The sequence below is a fragment of the Bos indicus x Bos taurus genome, chromosome 26 (assembly GCF_003369695.1).
Source record: "Bos indicus x Bos taurus breed Angus x Brahman F1 hybrid chromosome 26, Bos_hybrid_MaternalHap_v2.0, whole genome shotgun sequence".
Lineage (NCBI taxonomy): Eukaryota > Metazoa > Chordata > Mammalia > Artiodactyla > Bovidae > Bos > Bos indicus x Bos taurus.
In genome coordinates, this window is record NC_040101.1 from 20501653 (window position 1) to 20525269 (window position 23617).

The 23617-nt window shown below is 45.8% G+C and overlaps 1 long non-coding RNA gene across 2 annotated transcripts; it reads right to left on the reverse strand.

The window, feature by feature from the left end:
• Positions 1-619: 619 nt before the first annotated feature.
• Positions 620-21695, reverse strand: LOC113884319. 2 transcript variants are annotated; one of them, XR_003508843.1, is made up of 3 exons: positions 20607-21695; positions 11775-11828; positions 620-1661 (listed from the first exon to the last, which is right to left on the reverse strand). It is a non-coding gene; the product is annotated as an uncharacterized LOC113884319 (long non-coding RNA). The 2 variants fall into 2 exon arrangements; XR_003508842.1 differs by lacking the exon at positions 20607-21695 and adding an exon at positions 13514-13543.
• Between the last annotated feature and the right edge of the window lie 1922 nt (positions 21696-23617).

The window sequence follows — 23617 nt, forward strand, 5'->3', positions numbered from 1 at the left end:
TTCTTGGAGCAGAGCCCTGCAGGCAGCAGGGCCTCTATTTCCCCTGTTCCCATCATCACAGCCAATGCAAACTTCTCACTGGGAAACACTGCACCCTCGGGACAAAGGCTCTGTGTGATGTTCTGGTACCTGCCTGTCGGGTCTTCTCTGAAAAGACCCATCTGGGGTGGCTGGGCTGCCAGGCCTGGGACAAACAAAGTTCATAAACAGCTTCTCCAGCCACAGAGCTCAGGCTGGACTGGAGCCACATACTGCCTGCCTCAGTGCTTACACCCTCCCTGGCCTTGGTCAGACAGAGCCCATTTCTGGGAAAGCAGCAGGACATCTGGGTGTTTGGGAGGCTGAGGCTGGGGCCCTTTTCACAACAGAAATAGATTTTGGAGTCGGGCAGACCCAGGTGTAAATCCCAACTCTGCCTCCCTCTAGCTGTCTCACTTTGAGAAATTGGCTTCTGCTGGCTGCACCTCAGCTCTCTCAGCTATAAACGAAATGAAAACTATCCACCATCCCTAGCCCAGTACTTGGATCTCTAAAATGCAAGGGAGGGATTTCTCTGGTGGTCCAGCAGTTAAGACTTCCAATGCACAAGGCTTGGGTTCGATCCCTGGTTGGGGAACTAAGATCCCACATGCCCAGTGGCATTGCCAAAATTAATGAAAATAAAATTGTTAAATTTTAGAAGTTAAATGCAAGGGAAGGATTGGGCCTTGAGATTTCTGTCTAAAATGCTCTCCACCAAGCTAGCCTGGAGGTGTCCTTCCTGCTCATGGGACACTGGGAAATTTGAAGCATTGCTGTGTCTCTCAAGCTGAGCTCAGCCATTGGGGAGGGTTTTTGGTTTAATTCAACAATTTTTACTGAGCACCCCACAACATCCTGTACCGTTTTAAGAACTCAGGGTACAAAGATAAGCATAGGCCCTGCCCTTAAGGGGTTCATAGACTAGACCAGTAGGAGTGATAAGACCCATAAAAACAAGTATAATATGCAGTGGAAAGTGATAAGTATGCTAGGAGGGTGCAGATAAAAGACGATGAAGGTGGAGAGCAGAAAGAGGGTGATTCTAGGCTGGGAGGGAGATAAAGCTGCGGCCAGTCCATGAAGGGTCCTGAATGATAGTTTGCACTTTATGGGGCCAGGCTGTTGGAAGCTGTTAGAGGCTGTTGACTAGGGCGGGGAGCGGATCAGGGTCATGATGACTGGAGAGTTAGTCCTCTACCACCTGGAACACCAGACTGTGGAATTTCTAAACAGAAAGACTCAGGTTCCACCATTTTTCACAAGGGCTTTCTTTCCTTCACAAAGTATTGGGTTGGCCAAAAAGTTCATTTGGATTTTTCCATACTATCTTATGGAGAAACCTGAAGGAATATTTTGGCCAACCCAAAAGTTCAGGATTTGCATACAATGTGCAGGGGCCCAAAGCTGCCCCTTGGTCCTGTTCTTGCATGTTGCACGACCCCATGCCGCTCTCTCTCCTCTGTGGCATCTCACCGAGCCCCCTCCCTGCCTGAAAGACGTGAGAATGAGGCCTGTGGGGCAGGAGGCCGGCACCCAGCTCCAGGGAATGGTCTTGGCTCCACAGACAAAGCGTCCTGGGACCTTTGCTGTCCTGCCAGTTTGCTTTGGCTCAGCTCACAACCTCCTGGGAAGCAGTTGGCCTGTGGAGGAAAGAATGTGTCAGAGTTGCAATTGGCTAAAGTTGCCTGAGAAGCGTGTGTGTGTACGTGTACACGCACTCAGGACTACATGTTTTGCAGCTGATTGCAATCTGGGTCAGTACTGTGCAGCCTTCAGCACATCGCTATCTACAGACGATAAGGTGGAACGATCCCGGGCAGGACCCAGCAGTGCTCAACTAGCCCTCAAGATGTAAACACAGCTGTTTGCCAGGCTCTCATTTCTAATGATGAAGGGGCCCACGTCGATAGCAGAAGGGATCCAGGTAGATCATAGGTTTGGTTAAGCCTCCCAGAGAAGCAAGGGTCTGCAGCTGGCCCAACCTACTGGTGGAAAACACAGAAGACACAATGATGAATTCCGCCCCCGCCGAGCTCCTGCCACTTGGCTTATCAAGGAGAGCGCGTCCAGAGCTGGGCCTGACAGGGCCATGGAGCTGAGGAAAACATTCTGGTTTCAGTGCTTGTTCTGCCACTCAGCTACCACTGTGACCTTGACCAAGTCACCTTGTCTCTGTGGCATTTGTCTCCTCATCTGTAAAGTGGGACTAGTGCTGTCATCAACGTGAATACCAGGAAGAAAATCCTAAAGGCTTCGGAAAAATCAGAAGAAGTTAATCCATCTGTCAGCCTACCTCATATTCTTTACTCCGAGAAAAGCTTACTTTAGCTCTTCTCTTGAAACCTATGTTTTCTCATAATAAGAATATGCTTGGTTTTCTGACTTCCTGGCTGACCACAAATGACAAACGATTGATTAGCAGGGAGCTGGGTCTGCTAAACATAGGACCTGACGACTGACGTCATCATCCTAGGAACTGACGGAACACAAAAGGCAACCAAGAAGGCAAAGAAGGAGAAAAAAGCTGTTGAGCAGAAACAAGACCTTTAAAAGCAACACAACCCATGTATCAATAGCACTAAAGCAAACATGTTTACACATGTCCGTAGCTCTGAAGTCCGTCGCGCCTAGGAGCCTATTGTGATAACTGACCCTTCAAGGACTTTTCAAGGAAATTTCAAATGACTGTACTGTATTTCTACTGTTAGCAAGGCAGGGCTTTATAGAATATTATTTTAGAAAAAATTTCCTTGCAAATGCTTTAAATAAATAATGCTTGGGTGCTTAAAGAGGAAATTTTCCAATATCCTGAACAATTAGACACTGCCCAACCAAGGGGACCGTGAGGGGTAATCCCTTGGTTTTGAATCCCTTGAAGGCTGGCTGTCTAGGAATGATCCTAATTATCATACTTGTTGATGAGTTGGCCTGGAATGTGTTGGGTTGGCCAAAAATTTCATTGGTGTTTTTGTACCATCTTGTGCAAAAACTGGAATGAACTTTTTGGCAAAGTCAATAAATCTATTTTGCCTTGGCTATTGTCTAGAGGGTGGACTTTTCCCAAGATATGTGGCAAGCCTACTGTGGAAGTAGACAGGGAGGAACGAGGAAATAAAGTTTCTGTCCAGATGAAGCATCCTTTTCAATGAGCCAGCCTATTGTCTTCACATCTGTATGACACTGTGGGCTCACAGAAAAATGTAATCAATTGAGCTGCACCATCTGCTGCTGGTCAGGCTCCACAATAGCTGCGTGGGAAGGACGGGCACCCAAGGAACATGGGGCCGTCCCTCAAGAAGCTTATAGACTCAGGGCTTTTCAAGGATCGGGCCTGGATCAATGTGAAGTGTTGGCTTAACAGCACTCTTCCTGATACTTCTTTCTTTAAATACATTTTGGTGCACAAATAATAATTGTTCATGTAGCAAAACAAAAAAATACAGATGAGAAGAGAGAAAAATTAAAAGCCTCTTCAACCCTATCACACAAAAATAACCAATATTAATATTTGTATTAATAACCAGCATTAACAAGCTGTAGAATTGTTCATATAAATGAGTACATGAATAGGATCATACTGTACCCAGGACTTTTTTACTCAAAAAAGTATGGACCCCTTAATGCATTCAGGGCTTCCCTTGTAGCTCAATTGGTAAAGAATCTGCCTGCAATTCAGGAGACCTAGGTTCAATTCCTGGGTTAGGAAGATCCCCTGGAGAAGGAAATGGCAACCCACTCCAGTATTCTTGCCTGGAGAATCCCATGGACAGAGGATCCTGGCAAGCTACAGCCCATGGGGTCACAAGAGTTGAGCACAACTTAGCAACTAAACCACTACAATGCATTCAGAGTGCTGAGAGGAACAATCTCAGAAACATAGCATCTATGCTGGGAACAGAAAATTCTTCATCTACTCTAAACAGAAATTCCTGAAATATTAAAGATACAAACGTAATGAATAAAGCCATAATAGCATTATAAGAAAACAGAGTAGACTAATTATGTAACATGAGGACGGGGAAAACTTCTTAAGCAAGACAGGAAACCCAGAGGCCAGAAAAAAAAACTAACAGGTGTGAATACTGAAACATTTAAAACTCCTACAAGAGGAAAGTCAGCATAAAGTTTAAAAACAAATAGCAGATTTGAATAAAATATTTGCAGCTGTTAACAGACAGAAGATTAACATCCCTAATGTCAAACAAAGACTTTTGGCTCCTTAGTACCTGTTCCAAGGGCCCTAACCCTGCCCGTATGTGCTTCAAAATAAAGTGTTTTTCTTCCCATCAATGGATGTCCATGCTTAATGGACAAAGAGTTCTTCCAAATAAGACATCCAAACAGAAAAATGGGCAAAAAATATAAGCAAAGAATTTACTGAAGAAAGGTAGATGGCCAATAAACATAAAAAGATGTTCAACTTCACTGCTGTCCAAAAATGCACATAAAAAAAAAATGAATAGAACCCTTACACATAGCAAGGATCTGTAAGAGTGAATACTCTCATCCACTGTGAGTACAGTGCAAATCTGCACAACTTTGGGAGGAAGGTGATTTGGTAGAATCTTGTGCAAGTGTGTGGACTCATGGATCCAAAGAGGCCTCCGCAGCCATAAGAAGAAAGAAATTCTGGACCTAAAGGAAGGAGCGAGTCTGCATTGCTCAGCCTCCCAAGAGGACAATCCCTATGTCTTCTCTTTCTTCAGGAACCATGAGTCGACAGAGGCTGAGGCACCCGGCTTAGCCACGCTCTGTGGAGGAAAGAGCTCTCAGCACAGGCAACTTTGCTCCGGACGTGGGTCACCTCCTTGTTTTTCATCTGCTGGTGCTGCTTTTGGCTAAACTCTCTGGCCTCTTGCCTGAACCAATAGGACACAGCAGCGTTATCCTGGTTGCCTTTCCTGACTTGGCTTCTCCCCTGCTGGTCTCAGGGTGCTCAGCCGACCCTGCCTTCCTCACACACCCTTCCGGAGCTTCTCAGAGCTCTTCTGGGCAGGCATGCCCTGGCCAAGGTGACCCACTGACAAGCTGACACATTTAACACTCCAGAGTTGTTGTCACTTTGACTTATCATCCTATAGACAGGCACACTGGGGCTGGTGAATTTCCAGTGACTCGACTCTGGATTGTCAGTTCCTTGAGAGCAGGAATCAAGGTGGCTTTGAACACCAATTCTGTACATTCAGGACCTGGTACATAGAAGGCCCCAGGAGAACTTGTTGACTGAATGAAAACTGGATGAATCAATGTAAACTCCCTTCTCCCCCGCCACATGTAACAGTTTTAAATCAGCCTGACAGAGCAGATAATCCACTTGAGCAGCCATCAGAAAACTTTTTCTGCAAAGGGTTAGAGAGTGAATAGTTTAGACTTTTGCAGGCAAAAGGCAAACTCAAGACTATTATCCATCTCTTAAAAAGCAAAAGAAAAATTAAATTTCCATGACATTTTTGTTGATGAAGTTCAAAATATAATAATAATAATACAGCTTTAAAAAAAATAATACAGGGCCCCCAATGTGAAGAATAAAATTCTTTTTTTGAGGAATAACATAGCTCTTATTTGGGGTTCAGAGTTAATGTCCTCCTTCTTCAAAAGCTATTGCAAATATTCATCTGCTAAAGATAATACGTAATGAGATAGTATGTATTTCATCTTTGAGAATGAAAGTTGAATTTCATATCATTTTCACAGGTCATAAAATAGTACTGTTTTCACTTTGTTTTCAGTGATGGTCAGCTCATAGGCAATACAGAAAGAGGCAGTGGGGTAGGTCTGGCTTCAGGCTGTAGTTTAACTCCTGCACTTGAGAGTAAGACAGAGGAGGCTATTTTCATTCTCTCTCTTACTTTAGGCTCCAAATCCTACATTTTCTAAACCCCAGGGTTTCTGAGACACTTTCACTCCTTTCTTTCTCAAAGAACTCACAGGCTGAGCCTGGCAACTCCCCAGAAAGGGGTTCCAGAAGTTTCGTTATTGCCAAAGGGCCCCAGCATCGAGGAGTGAAGTCAGGGCGGCCACAGGCCCTTCCTTTTCTAAGGCTGGCATTAGTTCCTTGCCAACCACACACAAAACCGCTGGGATGGGCTTGCTTGTGCTGCTTCTCCAGCCCAAACCACAGAGAGAAGGGAGGCCTCAGTGTGGCTGGGCTAATGGGAAACAGTTGTGTTCACCCAGCCCTGTTCACAGAGGGAACACATTTAGATGCCTAACATCTGCTTGTATCCTGAAAAATGTATCATTTGAAAAAGACAATTGACCACAGCCCCAAATTCAGGGCTAGCAAAACAGCATCAATAATGCACTAACAGGACCTGACTTTTTGTCCATATAGAGAGTACCAAGGAGATCAGGGACTTGTGAAAGCATCGGTCATTCACTGACTTGTTGATTTATTCAACAAATAATTTTTTTAGGGTCTACTATGTGCCTGGCACTGTATTAGACCCTGACATAGTGCAGGAAATAAGACTTGACATAGTTTCTGCTCTAATGGAGTTTGCAGTATTATTCAATGGCATTTGCTTAAGTCTGGTATTTTGTGGCATATCACTAAGCATCCTTTGAATTGAAATGATTGAATTGAATTAAAATGAAACAATGCCAAACTGTTCAGGAAAGAAGGAATTAAGTCAACTCCACCAGATTACTTTATTGGAGGACTCAGAACCTTTGGTATGCAGATTTCCATTGAGAATCTCCAAGAGAGAGATATATAGAATGCAGCATTCCCAATCTTATTTAAGTATGGCATCTTTCTGGTGAATTGCATAGTGTGGCACCAGTCAAATGGAGCATAGTTTGGAAAGCATGGCTCTTAGGACTGCTGGGTTTGGCCATGTAGGTTGTACACCGAACAGCTTCAGTGGGACCACTCACACAGACTACCAGTTACAGTGCCCTGGAGTTCTGTGACAATGGACCTGATCTCTGTAACTACAGGGCAAGGCATGGGTAAGACTGGTTTCATATAGCTATCACTCAGCTATCTGCCACTTGGCTCTTTCTCATAGAACAGGCCAGAGACAGCGCTCAGCAGCTGGGAAAACAGATGGAGCTGTAAAGAGAGCCTGAGGGAAGGTCGAAGCACAGCATTCCTGTGAGTGTCTGGGTAGAAATAAATCAGCAGAATGAATTTAAAAACACACACACATACCAAGGTACAATACAGTGACGCTTAAAACTCTGAGGATATAAAGAAGACCCTCAAAGCTTCCAGAGGGGGAGAAAAAATCAGGTAACAAAGGAACAAGTATTAAAATTGTATGGGTTTAAAACAGATAACCAACAAGGACCTACTGTATAGCACATGGAACTCTGCTCAATGCTATATGGCAGCCTGGATGGGAGGCAAGTTTGGAGAATGGATACATGTATGTATGTGTGGCTCATACATGTATGGCTGAGTTCCTTCTCTGTTCACCTGAAACTATCACAGTATTGTTAATCAGCTACACACCAATACAAAATAAAAAGTTAAAAAAATAAATGAATGAAATATGACACTATTCCAGCCCCCCGCCCAACCCCAACAAAAAGCAACACTGGGAACTAGAAGATAATGCAGCAATGCTTTCAATATTCCAAATGAATAATGAATATGGTTTTTCACCCAGACATCTCTACCTAGCCAGATTCCAGATCAATACTGAGAGTAGAATAAAGACATTTCAAGAGTTGAAAAGTCTCTGAACTACTATTACCCATGATTTTCAGGAATTATTTGAATACGTGCTCTACTGAAAACAAAAGTTAATAAACAAAGAAAGAGAAAGGCATGGGCTCCAGGAAATAAGAGATGCCACTCAGAAGAGATGCAAAGAGAATCTACAGGGATGGCAGTGACAGTCTAAGGATGACAGCTACATGGTAAGTCTGAGGATAACGGGTTCCAACTGAAACTGACAGGAAGAAGTAGGGGGTGGTCCTACAGAGAAGATCCAGGCAATAAGAAAAGAAAGGAACCAAAAGATTACTGAGTATGTAGATAATTCTATTTACAGAACTGGGTTCAAAGGAAACTAATAACAACGACAACAACAAAAAGAGGTAATTATTAGCTAAAAAATAAAGTGTAAAAAAGGCAATGTGATCACAGCTTGCTACTTGACACATGAGTGATTCGTATCTATTTAGCTATAATAATAAAAACACAAATACCAATTTAGAATGCGAGAAAGGGTGGTAGGAAAGGGGTAGCGTAAGCAAGCTACAATTCTCCTCTACCACACCAAGAAGTCAGTGGGGAGTGTGTAAAACTCATTCAACAGGAGTGAATGCATTTTAGGCATATGTTTAGAAACATGGAGGAAAATATCAGAAGAAATAGCTGAAACAGTGGGGAGTGATTAGGAGCTGGTTGTAGGTTGTGGAAGGGTGAGCAGGCAACACAGGGAACTGCCATTTCTTTAATAAGCCTTTTAGGGCCATTTGATTTTTGTGTACATTAAATATACACATTACTTTGGTTTTGTAAAACATGGTTGGTAGGTTAACTAGGTTGTCACTGGCTAAGCGGCTTACACTATTTGTCAGTTTCAACACTTGCCCAATTAAAGTTCATGGATTAATAAAATGACAAATCACTGTAGGTTCTGGATCTTTGGGACTCCTAGGGAAGACTGGTGCTAAGTCACTTCAGTCATGTCTGGCTCTGCCGTCCCTGGGATTCTCCAGGCCAGAACACTGGAGTGGGTTGCCATTTCCTTCTCCAAGTCTTCCTAGGGAAGACTACAAACTCTGAATGTCAAACTTGAGAAGAATAAGTGTTTGTTGCCTTAGTACTTCAAGTGCTACCCACAGACCAGGGGTGTGGGTTATCACCTGGGAGCTTATTAAAATTGAACAATCTCAGGTATCTTCTCAGACCTATTGCATTTTAAAAGCTCCCTGAGTGATTCATATGCACATTAAAGTTTGTACTGGGACAACCAACGATAGTGTCCGGGTAAATGAAGTGGGGGCAGGTATACAGGCCAATGATAAAGTCAATGGTGATAGATCAAGAGTATAATGTGGGAGACGTTCTAAGGGTTCCCTGCCTTTAAAGGTCCTACCCACATTCTAACAATCCTACAATGAGACAAAGTATATACATCTACATACAAGATGGGTTGACTTACAGGAGACTGGTTGCCATATGTCACATTTTGTAGGCATTTAAAAATTAAACATGTATCAGTTAAAATCAACAAAAAGTACAATGTCCAGAGGGCATCCAGGTTAGGCATGAGCCAAGATGGTACTTATAAAACTTTAAGGGGCTTTCCTAATGGCTCACTTGTTAAGAACTGGCTTGCAACGCAGCAGAGGCAGGAGACAAGGGTTCGATCCCTGTGGTCAGGAAGATCCCCTGGAGGAGGAGATGGCAACCCACTCCAATATTCTTGCCTGGAGAATCCCATGGACAGAGGAACTGGTGGGCTATAGCCCATGGGGTTGCAAAGAGTCAGACGCAAGTGAGCGATTAAGCACGCAAGTGAGCAAGGACAGAGAACCCTGGGCCAGCTTCTCAGACAGATGAGGCTGTCGTCAGCACCCTTGATTGCCCGTGACAGAACCCCAACTCAGTCAGAGTGAAATAAAGAAAATAATTTATTGCCTTTCATAACTCCTTGAGAATAGCTGGCACCTGGGATTTGGTCCAAATGTTTGTGTATATCTGGATTCTGACTTTGTTTCTCAGTCTTGCTTGGCTTCCTTTTCAGATAGCTTCTTGCCACATAATGATGAAAGGATAGCTGGCTGCCTAGTAAACAGTAGTTCTAATAACTCTTTAAAGTAACTGAAGAACCTAAAGAGTCTTTTTAATGTACACTATAGCTGCCAATATTTAACTATAGTAAAAAAAAAATTTTTAATACATATAATTACTTCATTTAAAATAACAATAATAAACCTACTCCATATTAGCATAAATAACATATTTCTTTGAGAAAATTATGTTTTCCAGAATAAAGATTATTTACTGAGTGTCCTTGTTTTACATTTTTGTAAATCTCCCTAATCTTAGGGTTAACAGAAGAAAGCTGACTGTCCATTATCTGAATTGAATTTGCTACAATATATTGTTTCCATTGAAGTATTTAAAGAAAATCTGGCCTCACAAAGACTTAGGTAGAAAAGGGAGGAACATTTTAATAACTTTTTTCAGATAATTGTGGCTATACTTCTTTGATACTACACTGAAATTTAAAAATGGTAGTGTCTTCTTAAAAAATACATATGCAGGCAAGTTTATGATGTAATTTTCCTCTCTATTGGCTGGTTATATCAATCCATTTACGATTCTTCCAGGGTTAGCCTAGAGCTAGAGCTGCTGCTGCTGCTGCTGCTAAGTCGATTCAGTCGTATCCGACTCTGTGCGACCCCATAGACGGCAGCCCACCAGGCTCCCCCGTCCCTGGGATTCTCCAGGCAAGAAGAGACATCCTTAAATTAGTGTTTCCAACACAGCACATTTCACTCATTTCCCGGACAATGCAAGGACCTTAGAACATTCTAACTCCGTTTACCCTCTTCCTGACTCTTTTGTGTCCTATATTTTAATTTTCTCTCTGTATCTTAAACATTAGTTGTATGGTTTTATACAACCAAGATTCATTTGCATTTATCCATATTTCCCTTTCTACTGTCCTTCTTTCCTTCCTGAATATCCAAGATTCCATCTGGGACCACTTTCCTTCTGCCTGAAGCTTCCCTTTGTATTTGTGTTTATATTTGAACCATTCAAACAGTTCAAAATTCAAAAGAAGATGAGTGTTCTATGATAGATGTCTCTCTCTCCCATCTTTGCCCCCAGCCCCAAACTATATATTTCTATGTGTACACAGTACATTACTTGAAAGGATACACACCAAATTGAGAGGAGTGGCTTGTCCATGTGGTCTGAAACATCTGTGATGATAATATATCAATACAAAAATGATAGTTTCATTAAAGGTCATTGCAATGTGAAACCTAAAACCATATCTGTGGGGACTTCCCTGGCAGTCTAGTGGTTAATACTTCATCTTCCAATGTAGGGGGTGTGGGTTCGACCCCTGGTCAGGGAACTAAGAGCCCATGTGCCTTACAGCCCAAAAACCAAAACATAAAACAAGAAATATTGTAACAAATTCAATAGACTTTAAAAAATGGTCCCCATCAAAAACAAAAAAAAAATCTTTAAAAAATAAAATAAAACCAGGTCAATGAACTTTTCCCACTCTGTTACATTAAAATCCATTGGTCTATCCTGTGTTTTGAATGGATCTTTTACTCATTCATGTTTTTACATCATGGATTGGTCATTGGAAAAGTATTGGTTCAACTGAGTTTTGCAGATCTTCCAATATTGACCCATCTCCTTACACAACATCCCCAAATCACATTCTTTAATATCACCACCAATCACATCAGGAGCCTTGAAACATTGGGAGCTAATAAGCTCACAGTAGAGAACATGACTTTCCAAAACTCCAATTTTTGCTTTAAAATTCAAATGTTATCATCATCAACAACAAAACCATCATTTGTTTTCCTTGAAATGGCAAGCTCACTCCTTTCATTTATATGGAAATGTCTGCCAAATACCAAGTCTGAATAACCGTGGTTTGCCAGTCATTCTTTTCAGGCAAGATGGAAATCCATGAAAAAAGTAGCTGGCTCAGCTCATGGCTCAAACAATCACATGAGTATTTTTCTTGAGACAATCACGGTATTTTGTTACACAGTTGAAAGTACTTTACGTACAATAGAAGTGTTTCACGCACCTTCCAGAAACAGATTTCAAGGCCAGATGAAATGTGCATAGCCAAGGAAAACACCTGTGAAGGAAAATGGGGAGGGAGTTGGAGAAGTAAGGAGATCCTTTGACCACGATGCTAGTCTAACCACAGGGGAAGAGGAAGGAAAGGAAAAAGGATCAAGTCAAATAAATCTTGGACTGCAGTGTAGTTCAACAAAAGTTCAGCCAGGCCAGTGGGGAGTCCTCAAGCCAAAATCACCCAGGATAGGAGTCCCACGTTTCTCAAGAATGAACCTGCATTAGTACTCCCCTCATGATCAACCATCGGCAGACGGAGAGAAGCAAGGCGTTGACACAGCGTGGAGGTAGGGCCAAAGGACAGCAGATGCTCCCTCCCCAAGCTGATCTGAGTGGCACATTTTTACAGCCACCACATGTTTTATGATGCTGCTGTGCTGTGCTCAGTTGTGTGCAACTCTGTGAGACCCCATGGACTGTAGCCTGCCAGGCTCCACTGTCAATGGAATTTTCCAGGCAAGAACACTGGAGTGGGCGGCCATTTCCTACTCCAGGAGATCTTCCTGACCCAGGGATCAAACCCATTTCTGCTGCATCTCCTACATTGGCAGGCAGATTCTTTACCATTATGCCACCTAGAAAGCCCAATTACCACATGGTTTATAGATACCTTTCATTTCATCACAAGACATCCTCACAATGTTATAAAGATGTGTACCCAAGGGTTGAGGTTGAATAAAATTGATATTTTTTACTGCTTCATCATGACATTTCTTAAGTGAAACTGACCTTTATTTTCCTGCAAGTGTGTGGCAATGAAGAATGCATTCAATTTGGAGTCATTGCCTCAATTCATTCCAAGGTGGCAGTAATTCACCCCACTATTGCTTTTGCACTGATAGTGCAAATGTCAACATACCAAAAAAGGCACGTGAAATCTCAGTATCATTACAAAAACAGTTTTGATCTCATAGATTCCTTGAAAAGACCTTGGGGATCCCTAGAGAACTGCAGGTCACACTCGGAGAACCAGTGACGTATAGCTAGCAACCCCAGAATTAGAATGTGTTGGTGAGGAGAGGTTGCTGTTGTTTTGTTTCGTTTGGTATGGTTCTGGCAAAAGTCACAGGGAAGATTTTAATGTTTCCATTTGGGTCATGTTCCTCTACCTGAATCAATCACTGTGAAGAGGAGAATGAGGCACTTTTACTGGTTAGGCCTGGATTATGTGAGCAGTTCTCTGAGAAGGATAAGACACATCCATCCAATGGATGGGATGCTAAGTCACTTCAGTTGTGTCTGACTCCTATGCGACCCCATAGACAGCCTCCCACCAGGCTCCTCCGTCCCTGGGATTCTCCAGGCAATAACACTGGAGTGGGGTGCCATAGCCTTCTCCGATAGATTAGGTTAGTACTTCTAATTCCCAAGGAGTTATGAAATGGTCAAAGAGACCGAAAAGTTTGACCGAGAAAGGAGAGTTCGGTCCACACGTTTTGCCCATTTCTGGTCGGTTCCCGAAGGAGACATTGGGTGCCTCTTGGCATTGGCAGGTTGGTATAACGCCCCGACAGGTTTCTGCCATAAGCCGTATGAGATAACCGTGGAACCGCAGAGCAGGGCTCCTTACTTGCTTCACACAGGGCATGCCATTCATTCATACAAGCACACCGTAGAGTTAGTAAAGCACAGCAGAAAACGTGTTCGCTAAGAGGAACAAAGAACTAAAGCTCCAAGCATCCTTACCTTGTCCTGAAGGATCCCAGACGAGCCCCCAAGATGAAAGGTTGTTGTTGAATCACGCGAAGACACCGGGATTCTTGGCCCCCGGAGGAGAAGAATTCAATCCGGGGCCAGAGATGAGGCTTGATTGCTCAGAGCTTTTGTGTAATAAAGTTTTATTAAAGTATAAAGGAGATAGAAAAAGCTTCTGACATAGGCATCAGAAGAGGGCAGAAAGAGTACCCTTTGGGATGGATGGGATGGGTTCCCATAAAAAGGAGTGGTTCTCTTTAGGGCGGAGAAGGCAATGGCAACCCACTCCAGTAATTTTGCCTGGAAAATCCCATGGATGGAGGAGCCTGGAAGGCTGCAGTCCATGGGGTCGCTAAGAGTTGGACACAACTGGGCGACTTCACTTTCACTTTTCACTTTCACGCATTGGAGAACGAAATGGCAACCCACTCCAGTGTTCCTGCCTGGAGAATCCCAGGGACGGGGGAGCCTGGTGGGCTGCCGTCTATGGGGTCGCAGAGAGTTGGACACGACTGAAGCAACTTAGCAGCAGCAGCAGCAGCTCTTTAGGGCAGGGATACTGCATGGTCAAACCAGCCCACTGTAGAGTTCAACTGGGCAAAGAAATTGGCAATAAGTGTGTGGGTTATGAGACTTGGCCTGTTCCAGAGGGAGTCTGATGGCAGCATCAGGCAAGAGAAGAGATCAAAGCTGGGGTGACGGTTCCCAGGCAGGAGCCCAGCCCCTGAGGGTACCCAGCCCCTGAGGGTACCCAGCCCCTGAGGGAACCCAGCTCCTGCAGCCAGTTTGGCAGCTTGTTAATTTAGCCCAACAGGCAGGGCCAGGTGACCACAGCTCAGGTTAGGTCAGATTGCACGTGTATTTAAAAGGGCAGATGTCTCATTCTGTGTCTCCCTTCAATGATGCTGGGGCTGTGACTATTGTAAGTTTGCTATCTTGGTCAGCAATAAGAACCAGAGGAACCAGAGATTAAATTGCCAATATCTGTTGGATCATAGAGAAAGCAAGAGAGTTCCAGAAAAACATCTACTTCTGCTTCATTGACTACGCTAAAACCTTTGACTATGTGGATCACAACAAACTGGCAAATTCTTTAAGAGATGGAAATACCAGACCACCTTCTCTGCCTCCTGAGAAACGTGTATGCAGGTCAAGAAGCAACAGTTAGAATCAGGCATGGAACAACGGACTGGTTCCAAATTGGGAAAGGAGTATGTTAAGGCTGTGTATTGATACCCTGCTTATTTAACTTATATGGAGAGTACATCATGAGAAATGCCAGACTGGATGAAGCACAAGCTGGAATCATGATTGCCGGGAGAAATATCAATAACCTCATATGTGGTAGTTGACACTACCCTTTTGGCAGAAAGCAAAGAGGAACTAACGAGCCTCTTGATGAAGGTGAAAGAGAAGAGTGAAAAAGCTGGTTTAATACTCAACATTCAAAAACTAAGATCATGGCATACGATCCCATCACTTCATGGCAAATAGATGGTGAAACAATGGAAACAGTGAGAGACTTTATCTTTTGGCGCTCCAAAATCACTGCAGATCATGACCGCAGCCATGAAATTAAAAGATGCTTGCTCCTTGGAAGAAAAACTATGACCAACCTAGACAGCATATTAGAAAGCAGAGACATTACTTTGCCAACAAAGGTCTGCATAGTCAAAGCTATGGTTTTTCTAGTAGTCATGTATGGATGTGAGAGTTGGACCATAAAGAAGACTGAGTGCTGAAGAATTGATGCTTTTGAGCTGTGTTGGAGGAGACTCTTGAGAGTCCCTTAGACTGCAAGGAGGTCAAACCCGTCAATCCTAAAGGAAATTAATCCTGATAATTCATTGGAAGGACTGATGCTGAAGTTTAAGCTCCAATACTTTAGCCACCTGACATGAAGAGCTGACCCTGATGTTGGGAAAGATTGAAGGCAGGAGGAGAAGGGGACGACAGAGGATGAGATGGGTGGATGGCATCACTAACTCCATGGACATAAGTCTGAGCAAGCTCTGGGAGATGGCGAAGGACAGGGAAGCCTGGTGTGCTGCAGTCCATGAGGTTGCAAAGAGTCAGACACGACTGAGCGACTAAACAACAACAACAATCTTTGTCAGGTTTGATTCAAGAATTAGAACCCAGTGGGCTCTCAGGGGTCAGGTGGGGGAGCAAGGCAGCGGGGACTCAGATGTTAGAAGCTGGGGATGGAGAAGAATCATTTAGACCGATCGTAGGTCAATGGAAGTCATGCCACACAAGACATCACATTTCTAAAATGGCATTTGCTCGAATGCAATTCCACCTGTCTAGGCGGTTTCACATTTACCATTTCATACTCTGCCTGTGCTACTTGTTTATCCTCAGAATTATTGAGGCACTCTCCTTGGAAGAAAAACTATGACAAAGCTAGAAAGAGTACTAAAAAGCAGAGACATCACTTGCTGACCAAGGTTCATATAGCCAAAGCTATGGTTTTCCCAGTACTTGTGTACGAATGTGAGAGTTGGACCATAAAGAAGGCTGAGTGCCAAAGAACTGATGCTTTCAAACTGTGGTGCTGAAGAAGACCCCTGAGAGTTCTTTGGACAGCAAGGAGATCAAACCAGTCAATCCTAAAGGAAATCAGTCCTGAATATTCACTAGAAGGACTGATGCTGAAGCTGAAACTCCAATACTTTGGCTACTTGATGCAAAGAGCCAACTCATTGGAAAAGTCTCTGATGCTGGGAAAGATTGAGGGCAGGAGAACAGGATGACAGAGAATGAGATGGTTGGATGGCATCACTGTCTCAGTGGACACAAGTTTGAGCAATACCTGGGAGATTGTGAAGGACAGAGAAGCCTGGCATGCTGCAGTCCGTGGAGTCACAAAGAGTCAGACATGATTTAGTGACTGAACAACAAATAACAAATCAGGGTTATAGGTGATCAATTCAACTACTCAGCTCTGGTGACCAATGCTTCCCTTTCAAAAGACTCCCTTCCTCGGGTCTCCTCAATGTCATATTCTCCTGGGTTTCCTCCTAATTCTCTGGCTGCTTTTTCTCAGACTCCTTTGCACATCTCTTCCACAACAATAGTCTTTGGGGGCTCTGCCACAAAACCTCCTTTCTTCTATGCAGGCAATGTGATCTGTCCCTGTGCTTTCAATTACGGCCACATTTCTTTCTTAAAACTGCTGTAAAAATACCCCGTCATCCCTTCAGCAGGCTCAAACACATTCTTTGTGTCCTAAGGCCCATCTATACTTTCCTCAAGGGTCTGGGATAATCAGAGCAATTGGTACGCTGCTGGCACCAAGGCCATCTTAAACCCACACATGCACAGGAGGACTGAAATCAGGTCATCTGGCCATCCAGCTGTTCAGACTGGGGTGTGTGTGTATGTGTGTCTGTCTATCCATCTTTCAGATTGTTGCTTAGGTGAAAAAATGTGTAGAAGAGGACCTAACTGCAGCCCTTTGAGAGTACGTGATGGCTCATAAAATTTAATTGAGCAAATAGGTTCCTATGTTATGCCACGCACACGTAGTAAATATAAAGGTTATAAGAGTGAGAAGGTCAATGTTCTTTACAGGGATGGGTTAGGGTTGGGGGGCTAACATTTACATGACTGTAGTCAGAATAAATTTAAGAGCCTAATACTGTCTAGTCCTAGCATGTTGTCACATTGTAAAGAATCGTAAGTAAAACTAGTTTATTCATAAACTTTAGTAAAAGTTTTTCACATTTTAACATTCCTAAAGTCGGGCTGCAGCTAACAAATGATTTGATAAGGATACCTGTATTAGGGTTTAATTGGCCGAGTTTTTTCTTTCCTAGTTGCACAAAAAAAATAAAACGCAGAATTGACATTCTCTTAGATGAGATGAAAAATATTATTTGGGTCTCTCAGAGAAACATGAAGTCAAATTTGTTACCTAAAGCAACATGTCCCAAAATTCCTGCTTTCTTTTGGTTTCCAATTATCTAACCCCTATAGCTACCCAGAAGCCTCATTTTCCATCTTAAACTCTTTATTGTCCACCAAAATGTAACGAAACCTCCCTGACATCTCTCCCAGAACGAGGGTATCCTCTTTCTTCCTCTCCCTCCAGCTCTCTCTCCCTCCCTCCCCTCTTCTCTCTGAGAATCAACCTCAGTCATCTTCAAAGGACATCACCCCACTCCTCTGCTTCTTCCTCAACCTGACAATTTGACCTGTTTGTTTGTTTGTTTTTAATAAGCAAGAGAGGGAGGGCCAAATGCTTGGCAGTTAGAATTTTCTTTAGCAAGGAAAGGGAAAGGCAAAGAGGCTTTGACTAATCCCATAGAAATAATTCTTGGACTGGGAACAAGAGAACAAGCAGATCACAGTGTGGGTTAAAACAGAGGTGGGTGCACCTGGCCATGGCCAGGGGAAGGATTGGAGTGCTACCTAACATGGGGCATCCTGGGGAGGCTCAGATTTTAAAACCTCCAAGCTTGTCCAGAAGCTTCATATACATGTATCCTTGCATGCATACATGCAGGCAGGCACAAATACATGTACACATACACACGTGTGTTTAAATAACAGGCTGAGGCCTTTCTGTTCCACCTCACAAAGCCCTGGGAGGGACGAAGGTGGGGTCAGGATGATCACCTGCTTTCCTGGGTTGAAGAGGCCCAGGGAGGGAGGCCAGGGGCTGGAGACCCTACTCCTCCCTACCCAGCCCAAATAAAATCTAACTACAAAAGTCTGGACAATGTACTGCTGCTGCTGCTGCTAAGTTGCTTCAGTCATGTCCGACTCTGTGTGACCCCAGAGATGGCAGCTCACCAGGCTCCCCCGTCCCTGGGATTCTCCAGGCAAGAACACTGGAGTGGGTTGCCATGTCCTTCTCCAATGCATGAAAGTGAAAAGTGAAAGTGAAGTCGCTCAGCCATGTCCGACTCTTTGCGACCCCATGGACTGCAGCCTACCAGGCTCCTCTGTCCATGAGATTTTCCAGGCAAGAGTACTGGAGTGGGGTACCATTGCCTTCTCCAGGACAATGTACTAGAAGAGCATTATCCACTGAGTGGGAAAGGCTTCTGAGCTCTGGAGAGATGCGGAGCTGGAAGGAGGAAGGGTGGGTGGGAAGTGGTCTCTGAAGAGGAGATCATGCTTCCTTAAGACCTTGGAAAACACAAGGGACAAGCTAGAAGGATGATCTGCAGTGGAGGAGGGTAGGAGGGGACCCCACTTTGGCCACCTAGCTGAACCCTTGTGTATGGATTCTCAGCTTCAATCTGCCCAGCAGCCAACCAGAGTCTCAGGATTCCTGTGGCCAGAGAAGGACCTTTGGAAAAACTTGGGCAGCCCATGATGATGAGGGCAGAATGCAGCCAAGCTGACTGGCTCCCACCTCCCCAAGCTGAATGTTTCTGCTGTGCTAAGATCAGACAGGGTGCTGAGCATGCCCTGCTCTTCCTAGAGCTCTGGGGAGTGGGAGTATAAATAAGAAGTGGAGAGGCTGCAGAAGTCAAGATGGAGTTGAAATTGAGTGTCGACACAGGTGGAGCCCAAGTCCTATCTGATCTGCAAATCCCACTCCTACAGAGTCACCCCGGCCTGTGCAGCCTAGGAATTGCCCAAAGCCTGCCCAGAGCTCAGGCCTGTGGGAAAAATCAAGAAAGCTTTATATAGGAAGTGGACTGGTAGGACCTTAGGTAGGTGAGGAGGAGGAGCCCTGAGACTCTCCCCAACCCTGGAATGAGGTGGGGGAGTTGGAGCTGGGCCCATGCTGATCTTCTCTACCCCTGATCTCTGCTGATTCCTGGCTGCAGGGTGTGTATGTGTGTAGCTGGGAACAGGTCAGGTTTAATTATTAATCATCTGACCAGACTAATCAGCCTAGAGCAACGTCTCTCTCTTCCGGGGCTGTGAAATCCCCACTCACTAGCCCAAGCCCCCAGCACCTCCCAGACGCTAGGAGAGAAGAAGAGTGTGAGGAGTTTCCCTGCAGCCCCTGGGTCTTCAGGAGGCCTTGATTAGGTGTGGGCAGCAGGCAGGCAGGTGTGGTTTCCACGATGCAGGGTGAACCGAGGCCATCCACCCCATGTTGACACAAGCGTCATAAACTGAGCTTTGTTCCCAGCTCCGCCCGGGAAGGTCCCTGAGAGATGGGTGGGCCTGGCGAGGTGGGTATGCAGTGAGGACAGATAGGTTTGGAGAGGGCGTGCCCCTGGGGACCCAGAGAGGTGAAGCTGGCATTGGAAGCCAGTCTGTGGCTGCAGAAGAATCTGACCACTGAAAGGCCAAGGTTCAAGCCACACAAGCAGGGTCTGTGACACCAACCATCAGAGCCACCTTCCAGTCCCCGGTGGGTGGCAACCTGGAAGGAAAAGATGGGCAGGGCCAAGGCGGGGAGGTAGGGAGATGCTCCCTGGCACCTCTCTGAGAATACAGTCCTGTTCCTACAGCCAGCTGGTAGCTGGATAGAGACCTGGAGCTTGGGCCTCTGTGGCTGCAGCCACAGGGATGGGGAGGGGGCTGCTTCGTCCTTCAACAGTCACTGGTGCCTGTTCTGTGCAGACGCAGGGGACTAGGACACGCTTCCTGCCCTGTAGACTCAATGGTTAATGCAAGACCAACCTGTAAACAGATCACAAGGCAGCCTGATAAGGGCTATAAAGAGAGGCCTCTGTGTGGGGCTGGGGGTGGAGATGGTGTGCTGGGACACCGTGTGGGAGCAGAAACACCTGCAGGGAGAACAAAGAGGGTCAAGGAAGGCTTCGTAATGGAGGTAACGCTTACTTAGAAGGAACGTTAAAGAAAGTCCCGGTTCCCAAGCAGAGAGAAAGGAGAAGGGCATCCAGGCAGTGGGAGACCATGTGCAAAACTGAGGGGCTGAGATGGCGCCTAAATAGGACCCAGGCGGCACTGAGCAAGCCTGGACCACAGGTGGGATCTGCGGGGGTGAGAAAGCAAAGCGGGTGGCGCTTAACTGGCATGCTCTCTCGATTCTAACAGGAAGAGCTAAGCAGGGGAGCTTGCTTCCTCTTTTTGCCTTGGCTCCCAGGACGCTCCCAGTCACATTTCATACTAATTCACCACCACTGCCTCGGCCCTTCCTACTCACCTACTTGCCGCCTGCAGGTTTCCTCAATCCTCACTTCAAAAGTTTCCGTTGGCTTAATCTGGTCGCACATGGCCTGTGTTGTATATTAACTCAATTCCTTGTTGTTAAGAGGTGGCAGGTAAATAAACAATGATGTTTCACTCAGGAAAGAGGGTTAAAAGTGCAAAGTCTGGCCTGCATCTAGGGGCCATGGGAAATCTCCTTTTGAAGACACCCTTATACCCCTAAATTCCCCAAGAACACAAAACTAGGTGCTCTTCTCCCCTCCCCAGAGGAGCAGGAACAACCCCTTGGCTCACCCCTAGATCCAGCTCCTAGGGTGAAACCTCCTCAGTGAGGGGACGAAGAAACTGTGTTGCTTTGGCACCTTCAGCCTTCCTACCCTTCAGTTTTCCTACCCTGCGGTGGGTGGAGACCTTTGTTTAGCTACAGTCTAAGGAGGGAAGTGTTGAGGTCAGTTTCAGAATTTAACAATCAGGATCAGTCATAAACTCCTGAATCTAGCTAAATCCAGCTCTCTAATCCTCCTTACTCCACTGTTTCTGGCAGACCCAGAATCTAGAAGTTTTAGCAAAAAGCAGGAACAAGAGAAGACCCCAACCCTGAGACAAGCACTAGAGAATAGTGGTTAAAAGCATGGTTTGAGGGTCATGTGGACCTGGATTTGAATCCCAACTCTGACACTCACTAGCTGTTCCTGGGCAAACTATTTTCATCTTTGAGCCTCATTTTCCCTGTCTGTAAAATGGGAGAATAATGGCGCCTGTCTCTCAATATTGTAAAGAGGCCAAGAAACTGTATCTCTACAGAGTACACACAGAGTGTGACATGCACTTAATAATCTGTGGGGCTAATATCAGTATTAATGGTGGCTCATGGAGCACAGGAGAGGGTGTGTGAACCCCAGGTTTCCTCACAAGCAGTGACATGGCCCTGGAGAATGCCCCTGCTCCCTGTGATTCAGTCTCCTCTAGGGTCTGCTGACTGCACAGCTCCCTGCCCTTAGGGGCTAGCATATCACCAGGAGTCTTGATAATTACAATGCCTTCAGCCATTAACGAGGATAAAGAGACCATTGGAAGACTTTTGCCTAACCCTAGTAAATATGATTCCAACTGAAAAAAAATCCTGACGTGCCCCAAACCCAGTCTGACAACCACCCCCTACCACCACCAGCTCCCACCATCTCCATCTGCTACGGTCAGACTGTCTCCTCCCCTGTATGTCCCGTCTTCAAGCCCTTTCCACACTGGAGTCTCCCGTACCTTCAATGGTCTCCATTCACATCTGTTCTGCCCTTCCCCCCAGCAAAATAAATGTCCCTTCTCTTCCAGGAGTTGCTGGGGAAGTCCCCGGTTGACAGCTAGGGCAGCGTTTTTCCAAGCGCGAGGAACAAACTCCACCTGCACTGAATCACTCATGAGGCTCCACTAAGATGCAAGTGCCTTCCCGTGACCCAGTGAGGCAGAATCTCCACCGGGGGTGGGGTGGGGGGGCAGGAGTCTCTAGTTCTAACAAGCTCCCCAGGTGATTCAGATCCACACAAAGCACAAAAATCAGTGATTTTTCTTGAGTCCTTTGCCAATTGCGGAAGTCCAGCTAGGACTAGATCTGGAAAATTCACGAAATAATTCAGCTGAAAGAAACTACACTCCTCATGTGTGCCCAGTTAGGACCACCCAGGAGATCTGGATCCCCTTACCTTATACCAATAAGCTGTATTGCCTTAGGCAAATCACTTCCCTGTCTGGGCCTGTTTTCTCACCTGTAAAAGGAAGGCCAGGGCTTGTGGGGGGGGCGGGGGTGGTCCCTGGGGCCATCCTGTTCTAACAGGCTTGGAAATCCACTTAGGTTAGGCTGCTTTGGAGGGCCGGCCTGGTGGAAAAGGAGAATGGGGACCTGTTGGGGATGAGCGCAGAGGTCCTGTCCCTGCCTAGGTAGACAGTTGTTGATGTGAGAGGGGCACAGAGATCTCAGGTCAGGTGGGGGTCAAGGTCAGTATCTAAGTGGCCTGGCCTCCGGGGACTGTGAGGAGCAACTCAAGCATCTGGGCCATGGCAGAATCAAGCCGAAGAGTCTGGCACTGATCCCTGGGGAGAAGAGGGAGCCCAGAGAGCGGGTCTGAATGTCAGGGCCCAGGCCCAGGTCACTGGCTCAGAACTAGGCCTCAGGCCCTTAGGAACATGAGAAAGCAAACAAGGAGCCTCCAGCATGGCAGGGAACTCAGCTCAGGGGGCTCCCTGGCAGGATGGCTCTATTGCACAGCTCGGGGCGGGGGTGGGGGTGGGGGGTGTGTCTTACAGAAGACAATGTACGAGATGCCCCCTGGAGTTGTGCCACATGGAGGGACTGGGACCAGGTACCAGGGGCACCCCAGCCACCCTGGATCCTGAACTTAGGGCAGCAGGACGAGCTCCGGGCCCACCGGATGCCTTGGCCCACAAGGACACAGCCGGCACTGGTAGGGAAGGATGTTTCCCCACCCCTCCTGGTTGGGAACTGGAGGCCTGAGCTCAGCCTTGGATGGCCACAATAGGTGGGGGGGCAGGGAGGGGGTGGGCAGCAACAGGCTGGATGGGAACTTTCTTCAGATCTACAGATCTGCACCCACTAATTACGGGCAGCCCCACTCACTTTGCCCTCTGGGGCCGGACTGCCCTGCCCCTCCCCGCTGACTCAGGAGCACTGCCAACAGGAGGGGAGGGCCCTGAGAAGATTCCAGGCCATTCAAAGGACTTGCTAACCGGTCCCAAGAGATTAGCATTGTTTTGCTAGAAGAAACGGTTGAGAAAGAACTTAAGAACCTCTGAAAATTGGAGGGTTGTTCTGAATCCCCAAACAGCAAAGATTCAGGGCTGCACAGCATAGCAGTTGCTTTCACCAGCAATGACCTTAACCCAGAAACAATCAGGGAGGTGATTAATACCATCACACACCCTTGCACCCAAGGAAACGGGACTTCAGAAGTCACAAGGCTAAAAGGACCCAAGCGAGGGGCTGACCTCCTCACA